An 8,765-nucleotide genomic window follows, 5' to 3' on the forward strand; every position below is an offset into this window, starting at 1 on the left:
GACCCGAACAACCTCCCAACGAACTCCAACTATTTCCTGCAAGTCTCCTATAACCGTTTCCATATTCATTCCAGTTAGTTAGCTAGTTATTTCTACTCCACTGGCTAATCTTCATTCAACAATCTCCATCATCTTCATCGTGCAAAGGTATAATTCTACTTCTTTCACTCTTTCGCGATTCGGTACGATCCAATACGTACCGTAAGCTCTGCTACGTAACTACGAAAGTACGAATGAATGATTTCAACGTTTATGTTTACGATTCTCGTTAATTATGTTGATGAATTCACGTTAATCAGCTGTAGTTATTATTGAATCCGTGTACTAAACCGCTCAAATTGTGATTAATTGGCGTTAGTTACTTACATGAAGCTATTTAGGTCGGTTGCGATATTATTTGCGAAATGCTTGACCTGATTATCTATTGCTATGTGGATCGAATCATCGATTCAATGTAGCGATTTATCTTGTGCGCATTTTGTAATCTGTTAGTAGAATTCGAAGAAACGTGTGTAGGAAGATTATGCACTTGCTAGGATTTAATCTCTTAATTAGATCTGTAATTCATGAATGCAGCCAATGGTAGCAGTGATCCGCAATAGTCAATCCTTTTGATCCTATTACGACACGCTACCGTTGTATTTTTAGTTAGATTGAAAGGTTACATCATGTTGGACAATAATTCATGTTAATATAACTTTTTTTCCTTATTAATCTTCACCAGCAATCTAAATTTGGTAATGAGTAGATGGATAGATATATGACAGTTAACAGTATGACATCTCGCCATTTGTAAGGTTAAAGGTATCTATCTCATTAATGCAGAAGATATAGTAGAATTGGCCACTAACTGAGCAATTGGTTAAATGTGTAGAAAGTTTCCACTTCTATAGATATTCAAGGGCTTCAGATTACTTCTTTCAGGTTAGTATTAATTAGCATTAATTCTAATATTAATATGTAGCACTATGTCCTGCAATATGATTAATTTAGTTGCCAACTAAGTAAACTGTTAGTTAAATGAATCAAGTTTAAACTCAATGTTAAACCTTTGGATGTATGACACTTATTGGATTCGGCATAATATTTCTGTTTGATTTATAAAAGGGAAACATGGTTAAATACATATATGCATATAAGAGAACTATGATGCATGAAACTCAGGTCGCATGATTTAAGGTCCGTATTACTTGTATATAATTGCCTTATCAAGAAAGCACACTGCCTTGAAAGATGCATTCATAAGAAGATATAAGACTGTACACATGCATATTGTGTGCTATTGATCTTTCATGCTACATACAAGGTGTTCCTTTAAAATTTAATGAATTCAGTTTCATTAGTCTAACTAATTACTTATGGTATACACAGATGGAACCAGTTAAGCAGAATAAGGTGCAGTTGGGTTGGCTAGAATGGCTCAAAGGATGGTACCGTTTGGTTCTAGAGACACTCTTTGAGAAATACTGGTCAAGACATTTACCAAAGTCACTCCCTCTACCTTCCCGCAAAGGTAAAACCACAATTGTTACCGGTTCCACCAGTGGAATTGGACCTGAAATAGCCCGACAACTAGCAGAAGCCGGCGCAAGCGTTGTTATGGCGGTTAGAAACACCAATTCAGCTAATAAATTGGTCAAGAAATGGAAAAAGAAATTAAAAAAGACAAACCTAAGAAAACTCTAAAGATTGAGGTCATGGAACTTAACCTTAGTTCATTCGAATCCATAGCAAGGTTCGCAGATGCGTGGAATACTAAAAACAAACCTTTGAATATTCTTATCAACAACGCGGGTATCTTCTCAATGGGAAAGGCTCAAACGTTTACAGATGATGGATATGAAATGCACCTGCAAGTTAACTTCTTGGCACCAGCTTTGCTCTCATTGTTACTTTTACCGTCTTTAAAAGCCGGTGCACCTAGCAGAATTGTGAATGTGAACTCGCTAATGCACGGCATTGGTTTTGTGGACACAAGAGATATGAACTTCGATAGAAAAATAGCCAAGTTTACCAGTTTAGCAGTGTACTCAAGTAGCAAACTAGCACAAATCATGTTTAACAATGTTCTGCATCAAAGCATTCCAAAAGATGTTATAATCAATGTGGTGTGTGTGGACCCCAGGAGTGTTCGTACCAATGTGGCGAGGGATCTCCCGAGAATGGTTCAAGTTTTGTTTCGAACACTGCTTACGTTTATGTATACAGCTCGAGAAGGTTCGAGAAGTGTGTTGTATGCAGCTGTTAATGATGAGATTTGGCAGTACTGTGAGAAGTTGAAAGAAGAAGAATATCCTGGTTGTGCTTATGTGGCTTGCAATTGCAAGACTATGATTCCTAGCAAGGAAGCACGGAATTTGGAGATTTCGCGTCATATGTGGAAGAGGGTGCTTGATATTATCGGCTTTCCAAATGATGCTGTGGCTCTTCTTTTATCCGGCAAGGAAATTAATTGGGAATATTCGAGTTTCGTTATGAAGATCTCCGGGTGATCATGACTGTTGAAGTAAGTACATGCTAGAAAACACTTAAATCCCTTTGGATTCATACCTCACTGTTTACATGTTACTATTTTAGAGACTACAAAACATATATACATAACTGCATTCTAATATTCTATGCCTTAAATCGGCCCCTATCATGCAGGTTTAAAATAATCCAGCCCAATAGCCAAATCATAAGCCCAATTTGAGAAACTATGATACATGAAACTTGGGTTGCATGTTTAAGGTCCATCTTACTAGCATAGAAATGTAGAATTGCCTTATCAAGAAAGCACACTCATGTATAGGGCTGTTCACGAGCCGAGCCGAACCGAGCGAAGGCTTGCTCGTTGCTTGGCTCGTTTACAACCGAACCGAACCGAACGGCTAAAATTCGAACCGAGCGAAAAATGAAACGAGCCAAAATCGAACCGAGCATTTTTCGATCAAACATTGAGCAATTTCGAGCATTTTTTATTTCTTTTTCACTTTAAAATTTTCAATAAGAAATAAGTTTGAAGGTTGTAAATAATATATTTTGTAAACAAATTAGTAGTTTTTAGACAAACGTATAATAGGTTGTAAATTTATAGGAGAAAGAAGTTTGAAATGAGATATAATGAACATATAAACAAACTTTTAGTATTCTGAAAACTTGAATCGAACGAATAAAACTATAAAATTGACGAATTAGGAAAAATTTAAAAGGGTTTAAAAATTAGTATACTTATATTTTATCTTTGTTGTCTATATATTTATATATTTGTTCATATATAACTATATATAAAATAAATTAAAAATATTCGAGCCGAACTGAACCGAACCTTTGCTCGTTGCTTGGCTCGTTTACGAATCGAACCGAGCAGAGCGGCTCGTTTACAATCGAGCGAAAAAAACAAGCGAGCATTTTCCGAGCAATTTTCGAGCGAGCGGCGAGCGAGTTCGAGCGTCAAGCGGTTTGGACGGCCCTACCCATGTATGATACATTCATGAAAAGATATATTGATATTTTATGTTACATACAGGGTGTTCTCCAACATGTTCGAGTTGTAAACCGGACCGTTTTAGTCAATGGCTAGTCAAATACGGTTTGGTCCAAACCAGTTGAGGTTATAAACCAGTTAGGAGAAAAATAATCGAACCTATTAAACCCGTTTGGGTTGGGTTATAAATCAGTTTGCGGCCAAAGGAGGTACCATTAGGGGAAAGTCGGATCAGTTCTTAAACCGGTTTGACTCTCCCAAGTGCGAACTAGCAAGGCCGGCCATGAGCCAAGGCAAAGTGGTCAACGGACCTGGCCCGACTATCTGGTAGGCCCGAAATATATGTATTTTTAACGTTTAAATCCAATTACGCAACTCAATTAAGCCTGTTTTTAACCAAAAAAAAACATTTTGCATCAAGTTTAATTATTTAAATCCAACAAAAAAACTATTTTACTCATGGCCAAAAAAATTTTCACCTTTGACCCAAAAAATTTTAATAATTATCGGAGACGGCCCTACGAACTAGAGCACACATCTACTAGTTGGGTCGGTTTGGAAACCGGTGGGTGTTATTGAGTTGATTTGTACACCGATTTACCGATCTGAAACCGGTTATTATAACACCTCCAAGTCCAAATATCCCAATCTCAGGTCGCAAAATGAATATTGATGATGAACTGGGCCCTACTGGTTTTTAATACTAAAACGCGTTTAAGAAAAAATCTTGTACCAAACCCATTAGTATTTGTCAATCCTTTTTGGTTAATATAGACAAATAAAAAGGAGAATAAGTGTGCGGAATATTCTGTGACGTTGATGTTTTAACTTTAACATTAGTGCTAGTCAAGCGGATAAGTGGATAGAAGTGAATATTAGAGTGATTAGATGAAGACAAAAGGATTGCAACGTTTTGATAAGATTAAGATGGTTAGTCAAGATTATCTACTTAGCAAGTTGATAATGGTAACGATAATTAATCACACGCCTCTTTTTATATTTTCTATGTTAAGAGTTGTGTAGACTATATAGAAAAAGTAATACACAAAAGAAAAACAATAAATATAAGGCAAAATGTGAAGACAATGGGGGGATTCATGAGTGATCCGGGGGGGGCTCTCTCTTTCCAATTTTTGAAAAAAAAGAGGAAAAAATGGGAGTCGGGACGACTGCGTAAGCTCTTATAACAGTAAACCTGTAACTGTCGTTTACGACGCCACAAAATTTTCTAAATAATTAAGTTTTGTGTTACGTAAAGCTGCCCGCTCATTTCATGTTACTATCTTATTCTTGCCTCCTCTCACCATTGAGTAATAGTTTTTCTTTTCTCTTTATCGACGAAAGAGTAATAGATGAATAGAATATTATTGTATTAAGAGTCTTTGGGTTTGGGATGAGTGTATTAAGAATCCTCTCTTATTGATATAAATACTTTTTTCAACCTTGAATAGTTTGTTCGGAGCTCGAATTTTTTATTCCATAGCCGCTTTTCTAAAAAAAACAAAAGAATATTCTTGTATTAATTTGATACATCACGTAGCTACACTAAGATATATTTTTTACAGTCTCATTATAAAGTACCATAACCATCCATTTGTATATTATAAACAAGGATGAATGAAATATAACAAGAAACAAGGTGAAAGAGGCTATGGCTGGTATTATAGAAAAGGTTTATATGTAACAAAATGATTTTATTTAACTTACTTGTTGTTATAGTTATAAATTGGTCAGATAAAAGATTTTTTTTTCTTTTATATCAACCACTAAATATTTTAACTTTTTTTTAACGGTTAATTTGAATCATTAAGAGACTACTGGTCTATCTGAACATCTCCATTCCCCGAATATGAAACTTCGGGCTTCTAGCAAGCTAGCACATCCAATTGTTCATAAACAATTACACACATGTTCATGACCTCATCACCTCAAGACCTACTTAAATCTCAAAAGCAACCTTCGAAGCGCTTACGCGATGTCACGTTCCAACCTAAGACGGAAATGCCAGGGCGAGAGCTGATTGCTCACAGCTCGAAGATACTATCATGAATATAAATGACAATATCTAATTAATTATTTTATTCAAAAAATACACACAATATCTAAATATAACAAAATATTCCAAATAGATAAATATGATTTCCAAACAAACTTAAGCAATGATTTTCTTTGTTAAATCCTAAGGTCTTGTCTATGTGTCCAACTTCAATATTCAATACAAAGCAACTTGCATATGCATAGAAAATAAAAGAGATTGTCAATAACACATGTTGAGTGAGATGATCACCAAATTTTGACACAACAATAATTAATATATATGATAGATAATTGATAAATGGTAAATGTTAAATACGCAATCAAACATATGTGGTAATAATCAATCAAACCATAACAAACCATATACAAAACCAAGACTTTAGTGTGCCAATAAATCGTTGTCAAGCGAATCGGGCATTGATTACGATGACTAAAATTGTCGGTTTACTTTCGCCAAGCGAATCGGGCTCCGGTTACTAAGACGGTCGTATGATCATACTAATGAGCACCCTGTACAAGGGAATACGTTGGACCTCTCCGAATGCGATAAAACAAACAATTAAACAAGTAGCAATTAGCAAATAACATTTAATTGACATTCACACAATGGTTATGTTTGCTAGTTTGTGTATAATATATGATAGAAAATATGAATAAGTACGCATATGTCCCCAAAACGTTTGAAAACTGAAGATAAAAGGGGGAATGATCAAACTCACCTTAGATTAATGACAAGCGATTAATAAATGCGATTAAATGAGCTAACGAATAAGCGAGTCGTCAACTACACGTTAAACGTTATAAAAAATCAGAATCTTAATCTTTGAGATATGATAATAAACATAAAAACGAACTCGGGGCCGCTGGAATCAACCCAAACGGACGTTTAGAACTCAAGTTATGTTATATTTAATATTTAAGCGAACTGGTACTGACCAGAATCCGAACAGCGAGTCGGAAGTCAGATTCTGGTCAGTAGCCTTAAAATTTCGTTATGAGAATAAAAGTCTTCTGGACCAAACGTTGAAACCGACCAGAAGTATGAGAAAACTGATAGTCAAAGTTATTGACTATTTTGCCCTTAAACGGGTTTGACTCTAATTGACCCGTCAATACTTCTCAATCTCAGAAATTGATTGAGGGTTATCAACAAGTGAGTATAAATGAACGTTTGATCATAACAACTTACCCGGATGGTGTTTGTATTAGCGAGAAATCGAGGTCAAAGGTTTAACGAATGTCAAAGTCAAACTGCAGCTCTTAGTCTTCAAGTAAACGAGCAAAAATGAGCAAGAAAACGTTGGTTGAGAGTAGGTGATGGCTAAGAATGATTAGTTGCAGTAAAATTTAGGGTTTGGAGTTATGATGTGTTTATATAGGGGTTAAATCAACTTGTTGGACAAGAAACGGGTCGATTTTGGTAACCGAATCACACAATTAAAGATGAAATCGAGTCTTTAAATCATTTATATATTAACCAAATTACTGAATATGAACCTAGACATCATTACACACTAAATACAATAACTTGTGCCTCAATTTTCGTGATTTAGGATTGGTTTAGGAAAGATTTGGCATTAAACGAAGATCTGGAACGAAAATTGCTGATCTGGGGTGAACTTCACGCTCGCGCGAAGGTGCAAGGCTCCACCCTTCACGTCACGCAAAGGTGCAGCTTCACCAGACTTTCAACTTTTGACAGTTTTAGTCCCTGTAGTTTCAAAAACGCATTTTTAAGCCATTTTAAGCGATTTTAAGAGTTTCTAAGGGCTATTTTGCACCAATGAAAGTTAAGGAATTATAAATAAGATAAAAATAATTATGTCTCTAATAAATGCATAATTTTATTAATAAGAAAGATCCCGTAACCTGATAAACGAATACAAATATGAATACGGAAATCCTGAAATGTTACACGCGAGCTCAGTACTAGTTACTTCTTAGCAAACGTTCACTAGACAACACATTTTCATTTCACAACAGCATGCACCAAGTAATAACCATTCATACGGTGCTCACCTAAATTAGCTTAAAAAAATAAAAAAATATGTTTCAAAATCTACAACCCATCATACTTAGGCAAACGGTTTGAAGAATATTATTATTTTATGTGATGTGTGTGTAATATACATAGATACACACACACACACACACACATATATATAGGGGATATTTCAAATGAGAACCCCTTTGAGTTTTAAGAACTCGAAAGAATTCAGTGTACGTAATGATTTTTTTTTCGAATTTTTTTTACACGTGCGTAATATATGTAGTTTACATACACGTAAAAAAAATTACAGAAGTTTTTACGCACCGAGTCGACTTTTTACACACGTGTAACGGACGTAAAAGTTAGTGTAACCACTTACATTTTTATTCTCTCTCCTACTTTGACTTTTTTGCCATATTTAATCTCAACCACATATTGCAATCCATTTAATTAAATGTGTGGCCTAGAATGGAGTTCTTAAATTTTTACAACTCAACATGGTTTTCAAAAGATCTTTCCCATATATATACTTATATATATAGGGTAAAGTTAAAATGAAAACCCACTTGAGTTATGAAAACCCGCGAAAACCCTATGTAACATGGTTTTTTTTGTTACATGTAATATATGTTGTAACATTTAATACAAAACATCGAAACATCGAAAAAAAATGTTTTGCTATTTTTTAATATTTTTTACTAATTTTTATATATGTTTTCAAGAGAGAGAAAAATGTATATTTATATTTATATTTTTTATTCACTTTAATTGTGGACCACAAGATTTAAACATTAATTAAAAACATATGATTGAGAGTGAGTTTCTAGAGTTTTCACAACTCAAGTGGGTTTTTGTTTTACTTATATATATATATATATATATATATATATATATATATATATATATCCTTAAAACAACATTATATATATAGGAAACAACATTACATCCTTAAAACAAAAATTCCACATTTGCTGACTGGACGCCACATGTCAAAAATTATTCTGTTTTGTAGCTCCTCCACTACATATAGCCTTATACATACATGTAGTGCATACACATACACATACACATACACATACACATACACATACACATACACATACAGTCAATAATGACGACATTATTAGTAAGTACTAAAATATCTATTACCATACTTGTAACAAAGCATGCACATATTTGTTAATTAAAACAACTTATTTTATATTGCATATAAATATAAATATAAAGTTGTTTGTGACTAGTGCATGCATAGTTTGAAAATCAATTATTTAC

The 8,765-nt window shown here is 34.2% G+C and overlaps 1 pseudogene; it reads left to right on the forward strand.

The window, feature by feature from the left end:
• Positions 1 to 1,371: 1,371 nt before the first annotated feature.
• Positions 1,372 to 2,595, forward strand: LOC143551969 (dehydrogenase/reductase SDR family member FEY pseudogene; annotated as a pseudogene).
• The last annotated feature ends 6,170 nt before the right edge of the window (positions 2,596 to 8,765 follow it).

The sequence above is a fragment of the Bidens hawaiensis genome, unplaced genomic scaffold (assembly GCF_021521415.1).
Source record: "Bidens hawaiensis isolate Kalapana, Puna unplaced genomic scaffold, B.hawaiensis_p1.1 tig00001016_1, whole genome shotgun sequence".
Lineage (NCBI taxonomy): Eukaryota > Viridiplantae > Streptophyta > Magnoliopsida > Asterales > Asteraceae > Bidens > Bidens hawaiensis.